A 25,769-nucleotide genomic window follows, 5' to 3' on the forward strand; every position below is an offset into this window, starting at 1 on the left:
TGCGGGTAAGACCGACACCCCGAAGTGGCAAGAGCGACACTCTTGTAAGCTTTCTTTTTGTCCAATTTTTTATGTGTTGTGTATGTGTGATAAAGTGTAATTTAGTGTATATGTATAATAATGTTCAACACTTGGTTTGTATTATGGTAAAGATTTTCCCCTTAATCTTTTCAAGCTTTATTATCGCTTGCGAAATCATTCTAAGGAGTAAGATCCGTTCTGCAAGAAGAATATATCCCCTGTTACTTAGATTCATTCACTTAGAAGTAACATGCGTTTTTGTACTAAGCTATCCGGTTCGTGATATGATTTTTCGGAACTCTGTTGATACACAATCCGGCAGTCGATGGAAATTGTTCTTCAATATCATTTTAGAATCTCATATAAGATTATCCTTTTTCCTTTCGTTTTATAATAAAACTATGAATCGCGCTCAATTTGATTTTTAATTTTTTGGTCGGTTTGAGACAATACTGACATGGAATAAATGCAAATACCAGAGTTTCCGTGCATTTCAAATTTTAATATGATGTTATAATAGTGTAATTGAATACCATAAACAACTCCCGGTCGTTTGCATCGAATCAAAAATCAACTCAACCATCTAAATAGTGTTACGATCTTACCCCTCCTAAAATGGTCGGTCTTACTCCAGCAGTGCACATTTTTGTGAAATGCCCAATAAACAGTGTGGGAATACTGAAACTTATCCTTACCGCAGATAAATAATGATGCGGAGAGTAGATTAGAATGTGTAGCAAAAATACTGCTGATTTTCAAAGCTTTTGTGCTGTTAAACCCTTAAAATGTTTCAACTAAAAATATCATTCAAGTGCGCATCAACTTTGCTTTCGCATGTTTTGTTTATTTTGTTAAGTTGGATATATCTATATGGCATCTATGTGTTTCGAAATGCTAAAAATAATCGTACGAATAATGTCCTGTTATTGTATGATTTAAAATTTGATATCTGGGAATAGTCGTGGGGTGTCGGACTTACCCCCGGTTCCCCTTATTTTCCATTCACTTTTTTTTTTATTAAAAATGTGTTATATGAGTGTGTAACAAAGTGTGAGTATGTGTGATGTAAACATGTGCTTTTTGTAGCTTCATCATGTAGTGAGGGGAAGAGTTCGAAAGCGTAGTGTTATATACAAGATTATTTTATGCTACAGGTGTATTTCTTGATATAATCGTTACGCACATCATTGCAACAATCGTTACGCACATCATTGCAACATTGAGTGATATTTTATTTCGTAAGAGAAGATTTTCAAGCGTTTTACATTCTGCTAATATGATTCATTCACTTATAAGTGACACACATTTCTCGGTACAAAAGATCATTGTCTCACTGTGATAAAGTACATCTATATCAAACCAAGAGAACACTAGAAATTCGGTTTGATGAGCTTTTTACAGAAATAGCAAAAGCTTCGATGGAATCTGATAAGCAAAAATTCCAATTTTTGGTTTTTAAAGAGACTCATAAGGAACAAACACAATACAAGTATTTCTGTGTATTCCTGCTATTACTCTAGTATGCTAATAGTGTAAGTGAAGTATCACAAAGATCCTCAGGCTTTTGTAATGAGTCGCAAGTAAACACAACCATCTTAACAGCGTGTCGGTTTTACCCCAACAGTGATTTTTTTTAAAAGCAATAAAAATATTGATTTTTTCAAACTCGTCTAATGCACCCAGTTGATTACAAATGTCGATAATATTAGGTTCTGAAAAAACGGGTGATTCGAAAAGCTTTTGTTCGGTTAAAGCCTTAAAATCTACCAACAAAATTTAACAACCAGACGAGTAAGAACGCTGTTGTCATATGTTTTGTTTATTTTTATGACATTCGGCGTACTAACGTAAATCCAATTTGTCTTCAAATGCTCTACACACCAAAAAATAATGAAATTTAAACGACATGTAAATCAAGACGAATGTAAACATACAACGATTTGGTAATAAAATTTCGTTAAAAGCAATTGGAGCATCAAACAGCATACAATTTTACACTTTCATTCGTGTAATATTACATGTCATTCATTTTACAACAGTATTCGAGTAAAAATACATTTAAGTGCATTGGTTTTCCGTTTAAAGAAACTGTAATTTTCAATCCACGTGGAAAATTATAATAAAATTCGTTGAAGAAAGCTCGACAAGTCGTGTGTATTTGTGTGTAATTTTACATTTATATTCATGCTCCAATTATGTGCATAAAAATAAACTTAAAATTACAAAATATTTTTTTCTGTGTACATAATCGTCCTAATAGTAAAGTGTCATCATGAAACGATAAAAAATTTGATTTCTAGTGAAAGTAGTGGGGTGTCGGTTTTACCCACAGTGTCGGTTTTACCCATAATTCCCCTACTTCTCGTACTGACTGTTTTACAAGATGGAAAAATGTATTATTGATAACACTTATGTAAATATATGGCTTACGCAAACCATATAAAGACCATTATCAATTGCGTACTACTTAAGCCATAATCGAAATAATATTCATTACATTCAATAGGTAACTTTGGTGTAGAATTATTGGGTAAGATTGTTTCATTGAAAGAGTTTTCAATTGAAGTGAGTCATTTATGAAGTGCTTTTTACAATCGTAAGTAAGTAGTTAAAATTGATGACTTAGTGAAATGCTAACGAATCCTACTTTTTGTTTTTGTGTGTCTTTTTGTTGAAATACTAGGACATCTTAGACAGTTCATGCTGTCAACTGAAAACCGATTTATTACCATTTCAACTAAAAAGTAGTTGAATTCTTGATTTTTGGGCGAACTAACATTTTGTTGAAAACCATAATCTAGCGCTGTTATTTTAATGCTGTCAATCTCAGTCTGGATACCAAGGTTTCAGCCTCAGCACAAATCCCCGACTACATACAGGGAACGTCATTTAAGCCAATATATTCTGATTCCTGGTTCCTGCTTGTAATGTTTGTTTCAGCCTGGACACAAACGCATATACCGTTAAATTACCATTTCAGAACAAATGAAATCCAACTGATCTCATGGTTGATTTCAACTAGCTCATTGTCTAATACAACATATTTCAGAATGATGACTAATTTTGATTGACGGTTTGTTTCATCGTTCGACGGTTGATATTATGGAGTTTAATTGTTGAAAAGATCCGGAGGTCAGTTATTGCATTCGTAAATTGAATATTTAGTTGTTTCTCATAGTGTTATCTTTAGTGGACTGTAATATTAATTTTTTTGTGTGAAATTTTATGATGAATCTTCAAAGACACGAAATGCAAAAGGTATTTTCGAATTGTTTGTAACGAATCAATAAATTGAATTTCGTATGAAAGGTATGATTTATAATTCCATTCTATTTAATCAGCCAGTACTACGAATACAATTTATTCCACATCTAGTTTTGCATCTCAAGAGATGAAAATTAAATATCTTATTGCAGAATTACAAAATTCGCTCATAGTTTAAAATTTACAACATAATCAACTTCATCCGAAATAGAAAGATTTTGATAGTGTTCAATAATGCTTTCAGCCTTCAGTGGTATACACGTATTGAAACAAAATGTCAGTGAAAATCGTTCCATCTTTCGAAATATTTTTTTTCAATTTGTTTATTTGATAAGGCACGTATGCGTTAGCTTAAAGGTGCCATTTTTTCATTGTTTTACATTTTGAATTTCTTAAAACTAGGGGTTTACACATTTCAATATTATTTTGTTTTATATAAAGAAACTAAAAAAAAAAACTTTGCAGCTAACTTATACATATAAAAGAGGGGATAATATAATATTCGTAAGATCAGGGGGACGGGTCATTTTGTGTGTTCTTTGTATAGCAATTCACTTTATGATTTTTAGAAGGGAGATTGTTGGAGAAATTAATTATTAACTAAGCGGAACATTTTACAAGCTTATTAACTAGAAATAACTAGAGAGAGTGGTTCAAGGTTAGGGGGAATTAATTAGGGCTATTTTAAAATAGTGGTACTGTTGGGCATTTCTTAACGAGATTAAATATGGATCAACTAAAACTAGAAGACAGGGGAGCAAATAAATGTTGGGAAGATATTCAAGGGGAGAAAAGGGTGAAGTCATACATCTGTGTATCAGAGACGTGGGAGAGACGGTGGATAAGGCTGACAGGGGGAGGGGGGGGGGGAGATATAAACTTTCAGTTTCCGGCATCAGGAATCAACGGCCAGGATTACAAATTCGAACGGATGCATCAAGTATTGGGACGCCGGGCGGTTTCCCTCGAGCCGGCAGGGGTTCTCCAGACGATTTCGTAGTACGGCTCAGATACGGATCGGAAACACACCGCGTTGCGCGTATGATGTTGTACTGTAGATCTCGTGTTGTTGGTTAATTCGACAGATGTTTTATCTCGTCTTGGAGTCGTATCAAACCATCGTTGGGGACGGTAGGCGGAAGAGGGCACTTCTGGGAATGATAAGAGTAAAGATAGGGGCACTTAAATTTGGATATTGATGGTTTTGAGGAACGTGTATATAAGGGACATGTAGAGAATATCGCGGCTTGCTAGTACATCTCGAACCGGGACATTGGGTGATCTTCCTCGGGCCCGAAGGGAATCGAATAGTTGAGATCTGGCAGAACAGTACTCGGCGCATGCCCAGACAACATGTTCGATTTCGTGATAACCGTTGCCACAAGCGCAGACACCGCTATCCACGAGCCCAATACGCCGGAAATGTGCGTCCAGCGTGTAGTGATTGGACATGAGCCGAGACATCAAGCGAATGAAATCCCGATCCACATCCATCCCCCTGAACCAAGGTTTCGTCGATACTTTAGGGATTATCGAATGTAGCCACCTTTCCAGTTCACCATTGCTCCATGAAGTTTGCCAACTTTCGAGGGTTCTCTGATGAGTAATACTGAAAAATTCGCTGAAGCTAATTGGTCTTTCATATATGTCACCTTGTAAAGCGCCCGCCTTAGCTAAAGAGTCCGCTTCTTCATTACCTGGAATGGAGCAATGCGAGGGAACCCAAACTAAGGTAATCTTGTACGATCTTACAGACAAAGCACGCAGGCCCCAGAAAATATGGAATGTTCTTTCTAGGTTTCATTGAACGGAGAGCCTCGATTGAGCTGAGGCTATCCAATAAAGTAATGATCGGTGGGCAAAGTATCAATGATCCCAGCAAGTTCTGCGACGTAAACTGAAGGAGGATCATTGAGTTTGAATGAGGCGGTGAGGTTTTGATTGAATATACCGAAGCCAGTGGAGCCGTCCAGGCTTGACCCGTCGGTGTAAAACATCTTGTTGCAGTCGACTTCTCGAAATTTACTATGAAAGATGCTTGGGATCATTTACGGACGTATGTGATCCGGAATTCCACGAATCTCGTCTTTCATGGATGTGTCGAAGAATACAGTTGAATCAGAAGCATGAAAGAGATTGACACGGTTGGGATAGTATGAAGAAGGATTGATATTTTGTGCCATGTAATCGAAGTACAAGGACATAAATCGGGTTTGAGAATTGAGCTCGACAAGCCTTTCGAAATTTGCAATTACTAACGGGTTCAAGATATCGCATCGGATGAGCAATCGATATGAGAGGTCCCAAAATCGATTTTCAGCGGAAGGACGCCCGCCAGCACTTCTAAACTCATCGTATGTGTCGAGTGCATGCAACCCAAAGCAATACTCCCGTACTCCATCACCGACAATATTGTTGTTTGGTACAGCCTGATCAGGTCTCCTGGGTGGGCAACCCACCATGTTCCGGTTATTGTACGGAGAAAATTGATCCTTTGTTGGCACTTCTGTTTTAGATACCTAATGTGACATCCCCAGGTTCCTTTAGAGTCGAACCAGACCCCGAGATATTTGAAAGTTGAAACCTGAGCAATAGTTTGACCCATTAATTGAAGCTGTAGTTGCGCTGGCTCACGCTTCCTTGAAAATACGACTAGCTCAGTTTTCTCCGTGGAGAACTCTATACCTAGCTGGAGGGCCCAAGCAGACAAATTGTTCGAGGTATCTTCCAATGGTCCTTGCAGATCGACGGCTTTGGGACCTGTAATAGAGACCACACCGTCATCTGCAAGCTGCCTTAGTGTGCAGCAATTGACAAGACATTCGTCAATGTCATTCACGTAAAAGTTATAGAGAAGGGGGCTTAGACATGAGCCCTGGGGAAGACCCATGTAGCTAATTCGTGATGTCGATAAATCACCATGCGAAAAATGCATATGTTTTTCAGACAACAAGTTTAGCAAAAAGTTGTTTAGATTCGGTGAGAGACCATGCTGGTGCAGCTTCTCAGAAAGAATTTTGATAGAAACTGAATCAAAAGCCCCCTTTATATCTAGGAAAACTGATGCCATCTGCTCTTTGCTAGCATAAGCTATTTGAATTTCTGTTGAGAGCAACGCAAGACAATCGTTCGTCCCTTTGCCTTTGCGGAAACCAAATTGTGTATCTGACAGTAAGCCATTTGCTTCAACCCAATTATCGAGGCGAAACAAGATCATTTTCTCGAGCAACTTTCGGATACAGGACAGCATCGCAATCGGTCGATACGAGTTGTGGTCGGAGGCTGGTTTTCCTGATTTTTGAATGGCGATGACCCTCACTGGCCTCCAGTCATGAGGGACAATATTACCCTCAAGAAACTTATTAAATAAATTCAACAAGCGTCTCTTGGCAGAGTCTGGCAGATTCTTTAACAAGTTAAATTTGATTCTGTCTGGCCCTGGGGCTTCATTGTTACATGATAAGAGAGCAAGTGAGAACTCCACCATCGAAAACGGTGTTTCGTTCGCGTTATTGTGAGGGGACGTGGCGCGGTAGATCTTGTGTGACGGGGCGGAATCCGGACAAACCTTCTTGGCAAAATCGAATATCCAACGGTTTGAATATTCCACGCTCTCATGAGTACTGTTTCGGTTTCGTAAACGCCGGGCCGTACTCCAAAGAGTGCTCATCGATGTTTCTCCCGGTAGTCCGTCGACGAACCGGCGCCAGTAGCTACGTTTTTTGGCTTTTATCAAACTCTTCATGCGCGTTTCCGCCATCGCGTACTGTCGGTAGCTAGCTGGCAGCCCGTTGTCCCGGAAGGTCTTATACGCAGCGGCCTTCTCCGCGTACACGTCTGAGTACTCTTTGTCCCACCATGGATTGGGAGGACGCCCGCCTGAGTTCGCGTCTGGTACGCGTTTAGTCTGAGCTTGAATCGCGGTAACGAGAATCAAGCCAGCTAGGAACCCGTACTCTTCCTCCGGAGGAAGCTCTTGAGTGCACTCGATTTTGTCGGATATCGCGTACGCGTAGTTCTTCCAATCAATATTTCGTGTGAGGTCATACGAAACATTGATTGTATTCGGTGGCCCTGAACCTTTAGCAATATTAATTACGATTGGCAGATGGTCGCTGCCGTGGGGATCAGAGACTACCTTCCACATGCAATCTAACCGCAGCGATGTCGAGCAGAGGGATAGATCTAAGGCGCTCGGTCGCGCTGAAGGGGCAGGAATCCGTGTCATTTCACCCGTATTCAAAATAGTCATATTAAAGTTGTCGCAAAGCTCATGGAGTAGGGTTGATCGATTATCGTCATGAAGGCAACCCCATGCCGTGCCGTGGGAGTTGAAGTCACCTAAAACTAGCCTCGGTGCGGGGAGGAGTTCCGCAATATCGAAAAGCCGTCGGTGGCTAACTGAGGCTCTAGGGGGGATGTAGGTGGAAGCAATACAAAGGTCGTTGCCTTTAATTCTGGTTTGGCAAGCGACAACTTCAATGCCTGGTGTCGAGGAGAGGTCGATTCGATTGAAAGAATAGCACTTTTTGATCCCCAAAAGTACTCCTCCGTAAGAGTTTTCTCGATCCAAGCGAATAATATTAAAATCGTGGAAGTGTAGGTTTATTTCTGAAGTGAGCCATGTCTCGCATAGGGCAAATGCATCGCATTTCAAATTATTTAGTAAAATTTTAAACGAATCGGTTTTCGGGTTAATACTTCTGCAATTCCACTGTAGAACAGTGATTAAATCCTTGACCTCGTTCGATGAATTAGCCATCGAAGAATACAATCGCTGAAAGGAGGGGCTATTTCGCAGTGAACTGCATCTAAAATGTTTTTACTGCGGGGAGAAAGCTTATCAAGATACTTTTAAGGGGGTCAGAAATGTTTAACGCGGTAAGAATACGGTTCACAATGTCAGTGAAATTTATTAAGCCAGCACTGTTTTCTTTCTCTGGCTGAGATATGGGAACACTTGGGGTTTTTGATGTTCCTGGAAGTGCTGGGAACTCCTTTTCTGAGCTCAGGTTACTGAGACCGGGAGCGACTTGCTTCGGTTTTGCACCAGTACTTCCTTGAGTAGTTATTTTAGGGGGACCATGAACCTTCTGGCTTTTACGACGAAGCTTGGAAGAGGAAATGTTCTTCCTTTTTCTACTACTTCTAGGCACAGCAGAAGATGTTCCCTTATGGAGTTCCTCACAGTCGCCTTCGTCAGTAGACAAGTTGGTAAAGATGTTCGTAGAGACAGGTGGCGTAGCTATCTTAAGCATTTCTGCAAAAGATCGCTTAGAGCGTCCCTGAAGGGAACGCTTAAGATTTTCCTCGCGCTGTTGGTACGCGGGACATGAAGGGAGATCATGTGGGTTTCCCCCACAGTAGAGACACTTTTCAACATCCCTACCACAGGAATCATCCGCATGATTCCCACCGCATTTCCCACAGCGGGCTTTATTGCTACAATGGGAGGCTGTGTGTCCCAATTGTTTGCAATTAGTACAGTTCATGACCCGCGGCACAAAGAGGCGAACAGGTAGACGAACCTTGTCAAAGAGAAGGTAGATGGGTAGGGCAGAGCCGGCGAAGGTCACCCGATAAGAGTCTGAGTTGACGTATATTTTCTTGCCGTCAGCTGCGACTGATGCTGAATGCAAACGTTTGCATTCCAGTATCTTCACTGACTTAAGCATGGGGTCTTTGAAACAGCCAGTCCCATATTTTAGCAGGTCCTCGTAATTCAGACTCGAATCGGAAACGACCCCACTGACTTCAACCCTGCTAGCTGGAATATACACCCTGTACTCCTTCGTAAAGGGCTCGTAGCCAGCAATATCGTTTGCCTGAGTCAAACTGTTACCAACCACCCGAAGCTTATCAGGGCGAATTTTCGATATTTCTGTCACGGCCGAATATCGATCCGTCAGAACTCGAGAAATCTGCAACAGATTCAAACACTTATCTTTGGTCCGAAAGAAGATCACGAATGGCCCGGTGGCCGAGCTTGGATATACTTTGAGCCGGGGAGCCGATTTTGTTTCGACGTCCATCTCACCTTGAGATGAACCGCCGTCAGGGGAAGTCATTTTTGCACGGGCCTATTGCCCGGTGCACGTTGGTAAGAGAACCAAGAAGGGGAAACGTAAACTAATACTTAGCTTGTGTATGTAACGGTATCCAGACGGCTTACTAGAAGAACGCTGCTTCACTGGTCACTAACTGGTTAACGGTATTCAGAAACAGAAACACAAAAGAAGGGAAAAATACTGAAACCTCGACTAGGCGTGGAGTGTGCGAATAACCTTGAACGCGGATTAACAATATTTGTCGCTATAGAGTGTACGGACCGACAACAAAAGAGTTCTCGATACCGAATCATCGAAATATTTTTGATGATAAACTAGTTAAAACCGGCAATGAGATCAGTTAAATTTTTGTTGTTTGTGTATTGGCTCTGGTGGTTGGGTCCTGGTTAAAACCTAGGATATCATTCGCGAGCTGGCTTCTTTTTCACCTCTTCTTATATTTTGCAAATCCCTGTCGAAAATGACACACCACTTCCGGCCATTGTTGCCAAAATATTAGTTTTGTTTCAGTTGTGTCCATTGCTCAATTTTTCAGATTAAAATATTTTTTTTTTATTCATTTCGTTTACTTGATAGGTACAAATGCGTTAGCTTGGCGGTGTCAAATGCTTTTGTTTTTACATTTTGGATATCTTAAAACTAGGAGGTTACAATGCTGAAATATTTTTTTTTTACAAAGGAAAAGAAAGTTTACAGCTATCTTAAGACTAGAAATAAGATTCAATATACAAGAGAGGGCCAAAAGATTTTTTTATGAAAAAAATTAAAACAAGGGATTCACTTTGATATACAAGAGGGGGAGTAATAGTATTTTACGAAATATTTTACGGTTATCTTAAAACTAACAATATAGTTTAGTACACAAAAGGGGGAACAAATATTTATGAGAAACTTCACAGAAATCTTAAAACTAGGGATTCAATTCTATTTACAAGATGGAGGACAAGAGTTTCAATAAAGAGTAAAAATTATAGCTATCTTAAAACTAGGAATACAGAATACTAATTTGAATTTTTTAACTAAAACTTATGCTTGGTCAAGATATTCAGAGGGTGGCTTATTTCCGCATCAGTGTAGCAGCAGTTGTATCAAGGACAGGGGAGAGACAGGGAAAGAAGAGCAAAACTTGCAACTTTCGCTCGAACGGTGGGGGGTGGGGAAGGGGGATCAGCGAAACAAATTTGCGCCTCAGTCTAGTAAGTCGTCGAGTACCAGATTGGCGGATGGTATTCTTCGGACCCGCGGGGAATCCTTCAAAAGTCATCGGACCTCGAGTCGCTCTCGCTTCAGTTTCCTTCTATGCAGGCGTAGTGGTAAGGGCGACGGCGGTTACATAGTGGCACTCTGGAGCTGATCGGTTCCACAAGGCAGGAGGAAACTCTAAAAACGAGAAATAAAAGAGAGGGGCTATATTGGGATATTTATCGTTTTTATGAAGGTATAAATAAGGGACATATAGGGGAAATCACGAGTTGCCAGCATATCTCGGACTGGTACATTAGGTGGTCTACCTCGGGCCCGAAGGGATTCCTTTAACTGGGACCTGGCGTCACAATACCCGGCGCATACCCAGACAACGTGTTCGATGTCGTGATAGCCCTCGTCACAAGCGCACAGACTACTCTCCGCAAGCCCAATACGCTGCAAATGCGCATCCATGGTGTAGTGATTGGACATAAGTCGGGACATTACGCGAATAAAATCCCGACCCACATCCATCCCCCCGAACCAAGGCTTCGTTGATACCTTTGGGATAATCGAATGTAGCCATCGTCCAAGTTCCCCATTGCTCCACGAGGTTTGCCAACTGTTGAGCGTCCTCTGACGACAAATACTAAAAAATTCGTTGAAGCAGATTGGTCTTTCGTATATGTCACCATTTAATGCGCCCACCTTTGCTAATGAGTCGGCCTTTTCATTGCCCGGGATAGAACAATGAGAGGGGACCCAAACAAAAGTAATCTGATAAGATTTTTCAGATAACGTACACAAGGACTCCTGTATCGTCCCCAGAAAATACGGGAATTGCTTTTTAGGCTTCACCGCACGGAGAGCCTCGATAGAGCTGAGGCTGTCCGAAACGATGAAGTAGTGATCTGTGGGCAGAGTGTCGATGATCCCAAGGGTGTACTGAATTGCAGCTAACTCTGCGACGTAAACTGAAGCGGGATCATTGAGCTTGAATGAAGCGGTGATAGTATTGTTGAAGATACCGAAGCCAGTGGACCCATCGAGATTTGATCCGTCAGTGTAGAACATTTTGTCACAGTCGACTTCTCGGAATTTATTATAAAATATATTGGGGATCACTTGAGGGCGTATATGGTCCGGGATTCCACGAATCTCTTCCTTCATGGATGTGTCGAAGAATACAGTAGAATCAGAAGTATCTAGGAAACGGACACGGTTGGGATTGTACGAAGAAGGATTGATGCTCTGTGCCATGTAGTCGAAGTACAAGGACATAAAACGGGTTTGAGAATTAAGCTCGACGAGCCTCTCGAAGTTTTCAATCACCAACGGGTTCAGAATGTCGCATCGGATGAGCAATCGATATGAGAGTTCCCAAAATCGATTTTTTAGCGGAAGAACGCCCGTCAGCACTTCGAGACTCATCGTATGAGTCGAGTGCATGCAACCCAAGGCAATGCGCAAGCAACGATACTGGATTCTCTCCAGTTTGATGAAGTGTATGTTCGCAGCGGAGCGGAAACAGAAACACCCGTACTCCATCACCGACAATATCGTTGTTTGGTATAACCTGATCAGGTCTCCTGGGTGAGCACCCCACCATGTTCCAGTTATTGTTCGGAGAAAATTGATCCTTTGTTGGCATTTCTGTTTCAGATACCTAATGTGACATCCTCAGGTACCTTTAGAGTCGAACCAGACCCCGAGATATTTAAATGTGAAAACCTGGTTGATCGTTGCACCCATTAATAAAAGCTGGAGTTGCGCCGGCTCACGCTTCCTAGAAAAAACAACCAACTCAGTTTTCTCCGTGGAGAACTCAATACCTAGCTGAAGAGCCCAAGCAGACAAATTGTCCAAGGTATTTTGTAATGGTCCTTGCAAGTCGGCAGCTTTGGGCCCTGTAACAGAGACCACGCCGTCGTCTGCAAGTTGCCTTAGCGTGCATGAATTGGCAAGACAATAGCCAATGTCATTCACGTAAAAATTTTAGAGCAGGGGACTTAGACATGAGCCCTGGGGAAGACCCATGTAGCTAAATCGCGATGTTGTTAAATCGCCATGCGAAAAGTGCATGTGCTTTTCAGACAACAGGTTTAGCAAAAAGTTATTTAAAATTGGTGAAAGACCATGCTGGTGCAGCTTCTCTGACAGAATGTTGATAGAAACTGAGTCAAAAGCCCCCTTAATATCCAAGAAGACTGATGCCATCTGCTCTTTGTTAGCATAGGCCATTTGGATTTCTGTAGAAAGCAACGCAAGGCAATCGTTCGTCCCTTTGCCTTTGCGGAAGCCAAATTGTGTATCTGACAGTAAGCCATTTGCTTCAACCCAATTGTCGAGGCGAAACAAGATCATTTTCTCGAACAACTTCCGAATACAGGACAGCATTGCAATCGGCCGATACGAGTTGCGTTGAATTTGATTCTGTCTAACCCTGGGGCGTTATTGTTGAATGCCGGTGGTATGAATTCAGTAATCGAAGATTATCTGGTAGCAAGTTCAGATGAATGCTTCGACATAATCGCCCTCACAGAGACGTGGCTTAGCGATAGCACTCTGTCAGTGCAAGCATTTGGTGCCAACTACGATGTTTTCCGAACTGATCGCAGCTCACGCAACAGTCTCAAGGCTACCGGCGGCGGGGTACTTGTGGCTATCCATCGTCGATTGAAAGCGCAACTGATTGACGATACTTTGGGGGTCTGTGTCGAGCAGGTGTGGGTGCGAATCAAACTGGCTGGCTACGCACTTTATCTTTGCGTGGTTTATCTTCCACCGGATCGCACTCGCGATTCGACATTGATTGATTCACATACTGAGTCACTGGAACGGATTTCCGCTCAAGCAAGCCCGGTTGATGAGATCCTGATTGTTGGTGATTTCAATTTCTCCGGATTAAAATGGCGCTCTGCTTCTGACGGATTTATGTTCGCTGATCCCGAAATGTCATCTTTTCATGCTGGTATCACCAGTTTGCTTGACTGCTACAGTCTAAATCTGCTGCGCCAAACGAATAATGTGGTGAACGAGAACAACAGAATCCTTGATCTCTGTTTTTCGAGCAAATCTGACTACGCGCCAAAAGTTACCGCAGCACCGTTCCCCCTGGTAAAGACTGTTAGACACCACCCTCCCCTGCATATATTGCTTGAAGCCATTCGAGTGAAGCATGACTGCAATGCTTCTGACACCGTCAGCTATAATTTTAGAAAAGCCAACTATAATAGCATTATTGACTTCCTGTCGAATATCCACTGGACTGAAATTCTCGACAATGATGATGTCAACGTTGCAGTGCAGACCTTCTCCAATGTTATGAGCTATGCTATCGATCGCTATGTACCCAAAAGAAGTGGCCTTCAATCTAAGCACCCAGCGTGGCACACTGCCGAGCTGAGACGGTTAAAAGCGACTAAAAGAGCCGCTCTGAAGAAGTACTCCAAGTTTGGGGGCTACGTGCTGCGACATCACTACGTTCATGTTAACCAAGTCTATAAAAAGACATCGAAGCGTTGCCATGCCGATTACTTGCGAAACGTGCAACGTAAGTTGAAGTCCGAACCTAAAACATTCTGGAAGCATGTAAACGAGCAAAGAAAGGAATCCGGGTTGCCTTCAACGATGAGCTATGGAGGACGTATGAGCTCTAGTTTACAGGAGATCTGCCAACTATTCTCTGAAAAGTTCGCGAGTGTTTTCTCCAACGAGAAGTTGACACCGACCCAGGCTTCACGCGCGGCTCTCAATATACCTCAATCATACCAGTCTTTGAACTCTATCAATATCGACAATAATATGGTACAACTGGCGGTTAGGAAAATGAAGGCTTCAACCTCGGCAGGCCCAGATGGTATACCAACTATTATTCTAAAAAAATGCTCTGCCGGTCTAATTGAACCTCTTTGTCATCTGTTTCAATTGTCGCTAACAACCGGAGTATTTCCCGAACTCTGGAAATCCTCCTTCATGTTTCCAGTTCACAAAAAAGGTGATAAAAAGGTAGTTGACAACTACCGTGGTATTACAACGCTAAGCGCAGTTCCTAAGCTGTTTGAAATGGCTGTGTTGGAACCCATCTCCAGCCACTGCAAACAGTATATCTCCGAGACTCAGCATGGATTTATGCCGAAACGTTCAACATCTACGAATCTTCTGTCGTTCACAACATATGTTACAGATGCTATGTCGGACGGCCTTCAAACTGACGTTATCTACACGGACCTTTCAGCTGCTTTTGACAAGATAAATCACGCTATTGCAGTGGCAAAATTGGATAGACTCGGCTTTGGTACTAATATTCTCCGTTGGATGCAATCGTATCTCAGTGATCGTCGTCTAGCAGTCAAGATAGGTGATTGTGTATCCGAAGAGTTCTGTGCTTCATCTGGTATTCCGCAAGGCAGCCATCTCGGTCCATTGATTTTTCTTCTGTATTTCAACGACGTTAACTTTTGTTTAGAAGGACCACGGTTGTCTTTCGCCGACGACCTCAAGTTATACCATAGAATCCGGAATACTCATGATGCAGCTTTCCTTCAACGCCAACTGGAAACCTTTGCGGAATGGTGCGAGATCAACCGAATGACCCTAAACCCCAAGAAATGTACGGTCATTACGTTCTCGAGGAAAAAAACGCCAATTCGATTCGATTACTGTCTAGCTGAATCCACAATTGACAGAGCGAATTGCGTCAAAGATCTCGGAGTTTTTCTCGATGAACAACTGACGTTTAAACAGCATATCAGCTATATTGTCGCAAAGGCATCACGCTGTTTGGGGTTCATAATGAGAATATCTAAGCACTTTTCAGATATTTACTGCTTGAAATCTCTCTACTGCTCACTCGTTCGATCAACTCTGGAATATTGTTCAGTTGTGTGGAACCCTCATTATCTCAACGGCGTCCATCGAATTGAGGCAGTACAGCGCAGATTTGTTCGGTTTGCCCTTCGTCGATTGCCTTGGAGCAACCCTCACCAGCTGCCAAGTTATGAAAGCCGGGGTTTGCTTATTGGACTCGATACATTGCAAGTGCGACGGGATCTATTCCGTGCTATGACGATTTCGGATATTTTGCAAGATCGAATTGACTGCCCCGAGCTTCTCAGTGCGATAAACATGAACGTTCGCCCTCGCGCCCTTCGCAATAATTTATTCCTCCGATTACCTCTTCGCCGGACTAACTATGGAGTGAACGGTGCCATCATTGGTTTGCAGCGGACTTTCAACAGAGTTTCATCCGAGTTCGATCTTCACATTCCACGTAGCAGATTACAATTTGACTTTTTAAATAGATTAAGAAATTATCATTAGGACCACACTGTGTCTGTTGATATTAATTATAAAATAAAATAAATAAATATTTCGCATGATAAGAGAGCAAGTGAGAACTCCACCATCGAAAACGGTGTTTCGTTCGCGGTATCGAGAGGAGACGCGGCGCGGCACGTTTTCTGTACCGGGACAGAGTCCGGACAGATCTTCTTATCGAAAGCGAATATCCAACGGTTTGAATATTCCACGTTCTCGTTGGTACTATTACGGTTACGCATACGTCGAGCCGTACCCCAAAGAGTGCTCATCGCTGTTTCTCTCGTTAACCCGTCGACGAACCGGCGCCAATAACTGCGTTTTTTGGCTTTCATTAGACTCTTCATTCGCCTTTCTAACGACGCGTACTGTTGATAGCTAGCGGGTAACCCGTCTTCCCGGAAGGCCTTATATGCAGTGGACTTTTCCGCGTACAGCTCTGAGCACTCTTTATCCCACCACAGGGTGGGAGACCGTCCATGGGTATTCGCGCTGGGTACTGGTTTAGTCTGAGCTTGATTCGCACTGTCGAGAATCAAGCCAGCCAAAAACCTGTACTCTTCCTCCGGAGGAATTTCTTGAGTGGATTCGATTTTAACGGATATCGCGGTCGCGTAACTCTTCCAATCAATGTTCCGTGTGAGGTCATACGAGACATTGATTGTTTCCGATGGTCTTGAACCGTTAGCAATTGAAATCACGATAGGCAAATGATCGCTACCGTGGGGATCAGGGATCACCTTCCACATGCAATCTAACTGTAGCGATGTCGAGCAAAGCGATAAATCCAACGCGCTTGCGCGTGCTGGTGGTGTAGGAATCCGCGTCATTTCTCCCGTGTTTAAGATGGTCATGTTGAAATTATCGCAAAGATCTTGGATCAATGTTGATCTATTATCATCATGAAGACAGCCCCATACCGTACCGTGCGAGTTAAAGTCTCCCAGAACTAGCCGCGGTGCCGGTAAGGATTCCGTGATATTACAAAGCGTTCGGTGCCCTACCTAAGCTCTAGATGGAAGCAATGGAAAGGTCTTTACCTTTGATTAAAACTTGACAAGCGACAATTTCAATGCCTGGTGTCGAAGGGAGGTTAATTCGGTTGAAAGAATAGCACTTTTTGATCCCCAAAAGTACTCCTCCATAGGGGTTTTCTCGATCCAGATGAATTATATTAAAGTCGTGGAAGTTGAGATTTATATCGGAAGTTAACCAAGTTTCACATAATGCGAAAGCATCACATTTTAAACTATTTAATAAAAATTTAAAGGAATCGATTTTCGGGAGGATACTTCTGCTGTTCCACTGTAGAACAGTGATCGAATCGGTGACCTCGTTCGATGACTTAGCCATCGAAGGATACGATCGCTGCAAGGAGGGGCCATTTAGTAGTCAACTGCTTCAAAAATGTTTGCACTATAGGGAGAAAACGTATCAGAAGGCTTTTAAGAGGATCAGTAACATTGAAAGCTATGAAAATTAAGTCCACTATGTCAGAAAATTTCATTAGTCCGCTACTGGACTGAGTATCTGTTTGAAAAAAGGGGATACTTGGGGTTTTTGATGTCCCTGGAAGTGGTGGGTACTCCTTGTTAGAATTAATATTTCCAAGTCCTGGAGCAAATTGCTTCGGCTTTTGTGCATCACTTCCGTTGGATTTATTGGTTGTAGTTGGCGCACTCTGAGTGGACGACACCTTGGCACCCTTACGAGGCAATGTAGGGGAGGCTGGATTTCTCCTCTTCCTGGATTCCCCTGGGTTAACCAAAGATGTTCCCTCTCGTGGGTCGTCAGATTCTTGCTCAACGTTAGCCAAACCAGCATAGGGATTTTCGGACAGGACAGATGGCGAAGCATTCTTTAGCATTTCTGCATAAGAACGCCTTGAGCGTTCCTTAAGGGAGCGCTTAATTTTATCCCCGCGCTGCTTGTACGCAGGACATGATTTAAGAGCATGTGAAGGGCCCCCGCAGCAAATACACTTTTCAGTTTCTTTGTCGCAAGAATCATCCTCATGCTCTCCTTCGCATTTGCCGCATCGTTTCTTATTTCCACAATATGTGGCTGTGTGGCCCAACTGCTTGCAATTGCTGCAGCTCATGACCCGCGGTACAAATAGGCGAACTGGTAGGCGAACCTTGTCAAGGAGGATGTAGTTGGGAAGAGAGGACCCGGCGAATGTCACCCGAAGCGAGCCTGATAGAGAGTAGGTAGTCTTGCCTCCCTCGGTGTTTGCGGTATACAATTGTTTGCATTCTAAGATCTTAATCTGTTCAAGAGAGGGGTCCTTAAAGCAGCCAACCCCGTGCTCCAACAGTTCTTCGCATTTCAGGCCCGGTTCGGACACTACTCCATCGATTTCACAGGCCACACAAGGCACGTACACTTTAAATTCCCGCGTAAAGCGCTCACAGCAAGCAATCGCGTTTGCCTGGCCGAGATCATTCACTAGAACACGTATCTTGTTTGCCAGAACACGTGTTATCTGAGTTACGGCCGGGTAATTAGCAGTCAGATCTCAAAAAAGTCTTAATATATTAACCGGTTTCTCTCCGGTCCGAAAATATACCACCCATGGCCCAGAGGAACCTTCTGGGTACTGCTTTATACGAGGAGCAATGCGAGTATTAGGGGGATCAGGGACTTCCATGATTACATCAGATGGTATTTCGCCCTCGGCCATTTAAGCACGAGGGCAGAGCGTTATATAAACGGGAATGTGTCTTATTATTTGATTATAAGGTAGAGTAAAAGTAGGGAAAAGGAAAGAAAGCAAACGAGGAAAAAAATAAAGCAAAACTTATCTGCAAACAACGTCGATTGTTCCGCACCAGCGAAAACAATGTACTGGATTTACTGCCGGCACCAGCAGAATGGCAGCTAACAAACGAACAAAGGATGACCTTCACTCACAATTTACACACCGAGCACCACTGTGAAATATAACGATCCGTTCCGTTCAAAGGTTGGGAGACGTATGAGATTAAAATATTCTATATGAACCAATTTCACGTTTCTTAAAAAATCGAAGTTGGCTTGTCGGGCCGCATGTGGCGCGATTATGTAAATTAGACACGCCAGGTTGATAAAACCTTCTTTACGTCTTGTGGTGATGTATTTCTGCTGAGTGCAATACAATTGAATTAATTTTCCAATTATCACTGTAAATATCCGGTATAAATTTGCAATGACTGACACTTTGTGCTCTAGATAACGCCATAGTTTTAAATGCCATAGGCGGCTCCATTCACGATTTCCGGAGAAAACAGCAGCAGAAAATACTAGCTCCTATTTACACCGATTTGATATTGTCGATGCAGTTGAAAACTGGAAAATTCAACAGTAATGATAATACCAAAAATATGGGTGGGTAATTTCAGAGACATAACCGGAGTGAAGTAGAATACACTTTAGGCTGTTAATGTGAATGCTACAATTTTGAATATATTCTGGTAAGTTATATTAAAACCAGCCATTTCGTTATTTCTAATAGAAATACCGAAATATCGGTACACGTAGATCGAAACCTAAAATATTCCAACATATTTATACTCATATGGTAACCCTGAAAAAAGTATTAAATGAGAGTGAATAAATTCATTTGGCAACAGTAGAGAATCGTATATACTTGTACCGTTATTTCGCTATTTCCATTTGAAATACCGAAATAACTTATTTTAATAAAACCTTTTAGAAATTTGTAAAAATTGCAGCATTCGTATTAACAACTTAAAGTGTATGCTACTTCATTTCGGTAATGTCGTTGAAATTACCTACCAATCTTTCTAATCTGAAACAGAACAACCTAAGACGATTTAATGCTACACTTTTGAGAAATTTCAACAGAAAACAAAATTACGTGTTAGTCCAACGAGCTTTCTGTCCCGTTGTTGTTGTGAATCATTAAAATTTTGAACATTTTTCAAAGCGTTATGATTACGATTACAGGGGGAAATGTTGGTTGAATGATATTTATTATAATTCTCCGAATTAATGTTCTATAGCTAAACTATGATCATATTATAACATGCAGAATGGAACAATTAGTCAGCTGCAAAAAAAGGTTTGCCATCTCTTCCAGCCGCACGTTACTTACATCAGATAAATATTTCGAAATGAAAAGAAACAACCCGAGCAAATACTCATGGGTTCAAACACCACATAGCTCCTTGAAAAGACCTTAAACATGGTCCGTGCCAAAATTCCCAACCACCAAGACACCATAAAATGGTATCAATAACCCATAAATACACCAACATATGGTATTTTATATGGGATCTACCGGACCATGGTAATGGTGTTTTCATGGGTTGAACCCATTTCCCATTTCCCTTCAGCATCTAATATGAAATACTGATAGCTTGAAGCGTGACATCGGCTTTTATCACTTTCGCACTGATGATGGAAGGACTGCCTTCATGCAGAATAACGAAAAAATATTTGCGGATTTATTTTGGTACGGCTTTCGCTAGCTGGCAGTGTTGCCACATCCTCCAATTTTCTGAAACATTGCAGAATTTTGGATTATGTTTCCGAAAGACTATTTTTAATCAATCACAGGTTTTCCCTAATTTCAATCAGGAAATGTACTTTAGGTATCTGCACATTTTTGTATTATTTCGGAAGGATAAATTTAAACAAATAATAGATTGTTGCAAATTTCAGATTGCTTGCGCGTATGCAAGCAACAAATAACGAATATAAACTGCGCAATAGGATTATCGCTGTCAATGATTGGAAATATTCCAATTTGTTCTTTATTGTTTGTTATTAATATAGTCCTTAAAAGGGCTTTGAATTTAACAATAATAACATGCAGAATGGAACAATTAGTCAGCTTCAACTGACGTTTGCTAACTCTTCCAGCCGCGCGCTATTTACATCGGATCACCCCCAGCGGTAGCAGTCATCAAATGCAGCACTCATCGCAGCGCATTATCAACATGCATGATTGCTACGGCCCGACCTTCGACGGGAGAATGAAGTCGCTCGAGAAATGATATTCTTTAAATAGTCGAGGATGACGTCATTCATCGAAGCGTAGTGTGCTGGGTGCTCAAATCTGTCGTACGAGACGTTATAGGCACGATGTTATTTGTCTGGCAAAAGAGCAACAACTGATTCAAACAGGCACACGGCACATTTATTTATAACTTTTCGTGTTCGTTTGAATTACTAACCTGCTCCCCATTGACGGCGCTGATTGACTGATGTATGGGAGTTTTCACGTTTTCGAGATCTGTTCATTTTTGCTTGTTTTTCAATAGTGTGATATTGAAATACAAAAATTGTCACGTCATTTCATGATTAGAATCATCAGCGCAGTCATGGTATATATTACCTACCATCGAAGAAAGCTGACATGACACGCAGCAGCTGCTACGCTTACAACGTCAGAACACAAACTAACGAATTTTTCTTGTGTTCTCTTTTTATACCCGTCGCAGCTCATTCGATGAAAAAGAGGCAGTCCCAGCAACGCTTGCTTTTTGAGCGAATTGTACCAACCAATCATGGATCAGATACTTACTACTTTCATAAAATCCATTATTTCTGCTATTTTTAGTAATTGTACATACTACCGAATTGGATAAAAAATTGTTGTACATATTTCCAATCAGATAGCGTAATAATCTTATTTTTTCATTCAGTACAAAGGCAGATATTCACGTTTAAAAAATCGGGTAAAATTCTGGCAGAAAATTTTGAAACGGGACCCCTATATTGAAACGTTAGAAGTATTCTACTTCAAAAAAAAAGCAAAAAGCGATTACGGGATGAACGTTCTCCTAGTTTGTTCCTAAGTACTTCCAATTTACTCGGTACTGAAACATAGACAATTACATGGAGTTCAAAATATTGTCATGCTTACACTAAACAGCCTGTTATTCATTTGTTTTTGAAAAAAGGAATTTCCGCATCATTCCACACGCAGAAACGAATCCACGATTACCGCACTACTCAGTCTCTCGGGAACCTGTAGATCTTGAGTTCTGGATAATGTTTTATTTCGCCAGCAATGCCTTGCACTTCATAAGGCTGTTCGCAACTAGGGTTCGCAGTACCGACCCTTTTTGGCGAGAACCGGTACTACGGTACTGAAGCCCTCAGTACCGGTAGTACCGGTAAAGTACCGGTAGTACCGGTAAAGTACCGGTACTCGAATATTTAAAAAAAAAATCGGGTAAAATTCTGACCTTATTCTCAGATGATTGATTTGTGCTGATCAAAAAAACATGTTTATTGTTTTTAATTGCTTCGGTATGGCATGACTCATTTCAGCAGAAGATATTTTTCGTATGCAGCACCTTTTTTCATTTCGAAATTTAGGCCACTTTGAAATCAATAACTGCTAAGCGGTGCGACTTTCTTCGATTTCACAAATTGTAAATGTAAGATAACCTATTAACAACAGTAAATCAAAGCGATCTCCGAGCAGGCTGCTCGCAATTCCCCTCTTGCTTTTCTGTAAATTGGCTTCGACCTTTATGTCGTTTGCCTACTGCTCTCTAATGTATACCAACGCTCCTTGCTTTTCTGTAAACTATGGAGTTTTGCTGTCATCAATAATTACAAATCGCCCCATTTGGAGCAGTTCACCAAGCCTAAAATTGTTAGCTACTAAATCGCTGTTCGTTCTTTTATAGGTAAAGGTTTAAGATCAAACCAAATACAGACATGACTTAGAACAAAGTCTTATTACGCGCCACCCAGTGAATAATGGAAACCAATTAGAATGTCGCTAATAAAAAAATCATAGCAAATTTTTACGTCTCTGACACTAGGTGTGAATATTTTGAAATTTAGTACAAGATCGTTAAAATTTAATTTCTCAGCGCATTCGCGAATAGTTGTTTTCTTCTTATGTTGCTTTTTATCGTTGAGAACTGATGTGTCCACTACCAGGGGGCTCTCTGTGCAAGCCTTTTGGTGTGGGGGTGATAGGCGGGCCTATTTAAAAAAAGATCGGTAAAATTTAATTTCGACAAAATAGTGCCCGGATTTGACCATTCCGTTTAGTACAACGGGAGCTAGTAATGTTGAATTTCTAGAAATATCTAATCAGCCTCCCGAAGTCCTCATAAAAGCACGAAAAGTACCAGCAGCAGTAATTTCCGCCGCCGTTGAACTCTCATTCGTCGACCAGTTCGTTGAAACTTTCTCCGACTTCCAGCATATGGTCCGAGTAACCGCTTACTGTCGACGATTTCTTCAGAACTGTCGGAAAACCTCTACAGCACGAACGGAATCAGCACACCTCACAGTCCACGAGCGGAAGGAAGCAGAAGATGATCATCAGACTCATCCAACAGCAAAGCTTCAGCCTCGAGTACAAGGCCCTCCAGCAAGCGCAACCAGTATCCCCGAAATCTCGTATCTGTTGGTTTCATCCCTTTATCGGCTCAGATCAGCTGATTCGCATTGGTGGCAGACTGGAGAAGACCAATCAGCTGTACGACAGTAAACACCACATTCTTCTTCCTGCTTCGCATCATTTCTCCATCATACTCGTTCGCTACTACCACGAGAAGCATCTACACGCAGCACCCCAACTTCTGCTCAACCTTCTTCGATTACGGTACTGGATCACCGGGGGCAGAAGTCTGACCAAACGCACAGTTCACAAGTGTGTGATTTGCGTTCGAGCTCGCCCCAAGCTGCTCGAGTAATTCATGGCTGAACTACCCGCTGCTCGAATCACCGCAGCTCGACCATTCTCATCGACCAGCGTCGACTATTGGGGACCGATTTCTTTAAAACCACCCCATCGAAGAGCTGCACCCATCAAAGCCTACGTTGCAGTTTTCGTGTGCTTTGCAACAAAAGCTGTGCACCTTGAATTAGTGGGTTACCTGAGTACTGCCAAATTTATTGAAGCGCTTCGCACATTTGTCTGCTAGCACAAATCGAATGCTGCCTCAACTCCCGTCCTCTCGTGCCACTGTTTGACGAATTGACCGATTTAGAAGTGTTAACTCCAGGCTGTCCCGGACATCGACGTCACCGAGATTCCCTTCAACCGGTGGTGAAATGGTGTAATCCTCCTGTGCACATAAAAAAGGACCAATTGGCTGTCATAAAAGACGAAAACCTGTGCTACCTCTACAATAATTTGTCGTATCATTTGTGGTAACAGTAAGTTATATTATCATATGGTGTATACTATCCATGATATTCTACTACTATAAATAGCCCATGTGTGCCGTTACTACTTGATTTAAAAAATAAAGCAAAAATAAAGTCTACATGTATAGTTTGGTTACCAGAATCAAATGTCATGATGCAGACAAAAGTTTGATGACAATTGTACACCGTATAAGAATCGAGCCGAACAGAGAACTCCATACAATTATTCGATCGGTTACCTCTGATTTCGCAATGGCTGGAATAAATGCATTATGTCTGTTTTTCAACTCCATGAGCGTTGTCCAATATTTGCATGCCTGTGCTCAGTATATGGCCAAGATGACTAAAGATTTAGAAAACGATATAAATATTGTTATAATACGCCTTTGCATATCACATGTAGCAAAACGACGCGTACATAACTTGAATCAGTTCCAGATAGAATCAATCTACGCAGTCTTCTATCAGCTATACATGACATAAAAGATTGCAATGAAGTTTTTACTCTTTTTCCACATTTGTGAAGATACTTGATTGCCGAAACAGTAGATAAAAAAATATAAAATACGAATCCCTTGAGAGCTTCTTTAGAAACTGTACTGAAATAGAAGGTTCTGAAAATCAAAGCGGCTTAGTTGAAGCTGGAATTACAGCAGCATCTGAAATTGATAATGAAAAGTCGAAGACAATATACTCACAAAGTCCGTTCTATCGGAGAGATTATAACGAATTCAAAGCAACAATCGAAGAAAAATTTGAAAGCATGTTTGAGTTTAGCCGGAAACAACCAGCTACATATAAGTTCGAAACAACGTATCTACGTCGAATTGTTACGTATCTTCTCATGCTAATTCCAACCCTCTGGTATGAAGAACATAGTGAGTTGAGCAATATGGATAATAACTACGAACAGAGCAAATAACGGCGTGATTGAGGCCCATCACAAAAATGTTAAAGATATAAGACTGTCCAAAGCGGTGGGAAAAGTTAAAATACGTATAGATGATTATATCGAGTATATCTATAAACAGGAGATGGCACCTAAGATTATTTCAGCTCGACTTAAAATTCCCAAAAATCGATCAACACGTAACGTTTGACCTTCAGAACACAAGCGTATTCGGTCCAATAGTAAACTTGAAACTCCAAAATCACAGCGAAGTGATGTTGGAGAAATGTATAATCAGACACCATCTCTCACAAGTACAATATCGTCCTGGAATGATGACAAAATTATAAATATGCATATTTCAGATATGATAAAAATCAAAGAAACTTTCAAAAAGCGTTCGCTTAAAAGTGAAATTGAAAGTCCCAAAAACAAAAGAACACGATACAGACAAGATCTTTTTTTCCGCAAAAGAAATGGAGTCATATTTCGAGACAAACAAGACACCAGAATTACGGGTGAATGACCTATTAGGTTAAAACCCGTTTCAATACAAAAAACAAGACACCAGAAAAAGTACCCGATCAACCAAACTTTGGTTTAGCTGGAATAAGCCCGATTGCTGTATAAACGCCAGCTTGCCTATTTCGTACACGAAATTAGTTATCCCCCCCATCAATTGAAAAATGTATCTGATGATACCACCAAAACTTGATTGTCTACAATTGCTGAGGAAAGTAGGCAATACATTTCAAATATTGCTACATCCAAATCAGGTGGAATTGTTGAAAAATGTATCATTACACTATCATGTATCATTTCACTATAAAGATACTCAAACCATTTGACTCGAAAATCAGACATGTTGAGTCAGTCTACGATAAAAGTACAATTCC

The 25,769-nt window shown here is 41.4% G+C and overlaps 1 protein-coding gene across 3 annotated transcripts in view; it reads left to right on the forward strand.

Moving 5' to 3' along the window:
• The first annotated feature begins 2,500 nt into the window (after positions 1 to 2,500).
• LOC131684009 (regucalcin-like) overlaps positions 2,501 to 25,769 on the forward strand; it is a 571,198-nt gene continuing 547,929 nt past the window's right edge. Inside the window, exon 1 of one of the 3 annotated variants that reach the window (XM_058966603.1) lies at positions 2,501 to 2,617. The gene's annotated coding sequence lies outside the window, so the exon portion shown is untranslated. Of the gene's footprint in view, positions 2,622 to 25,769 lie in introns of all 3 variants that reach the window. The other 2 variants (XM_058966511.1, XM_058966680.1) reach the window with 2 other exon arrangements.

The sequence above is a fragment of the Topomyia yanbarensis genome, chromosome 1 (assembly GCF_030247195.1).
Source record: "Topomyia yanbarensis strain Yona2022 chromosome 1, ASM3024719v1, whole genome shotgun sequence".
Lineage (NCBI taxonomy): Eukaryota > Metazoa > Arthropoda > Insecta > Diptera > Culicidae > Topomyia > Topomyia yanbarensis.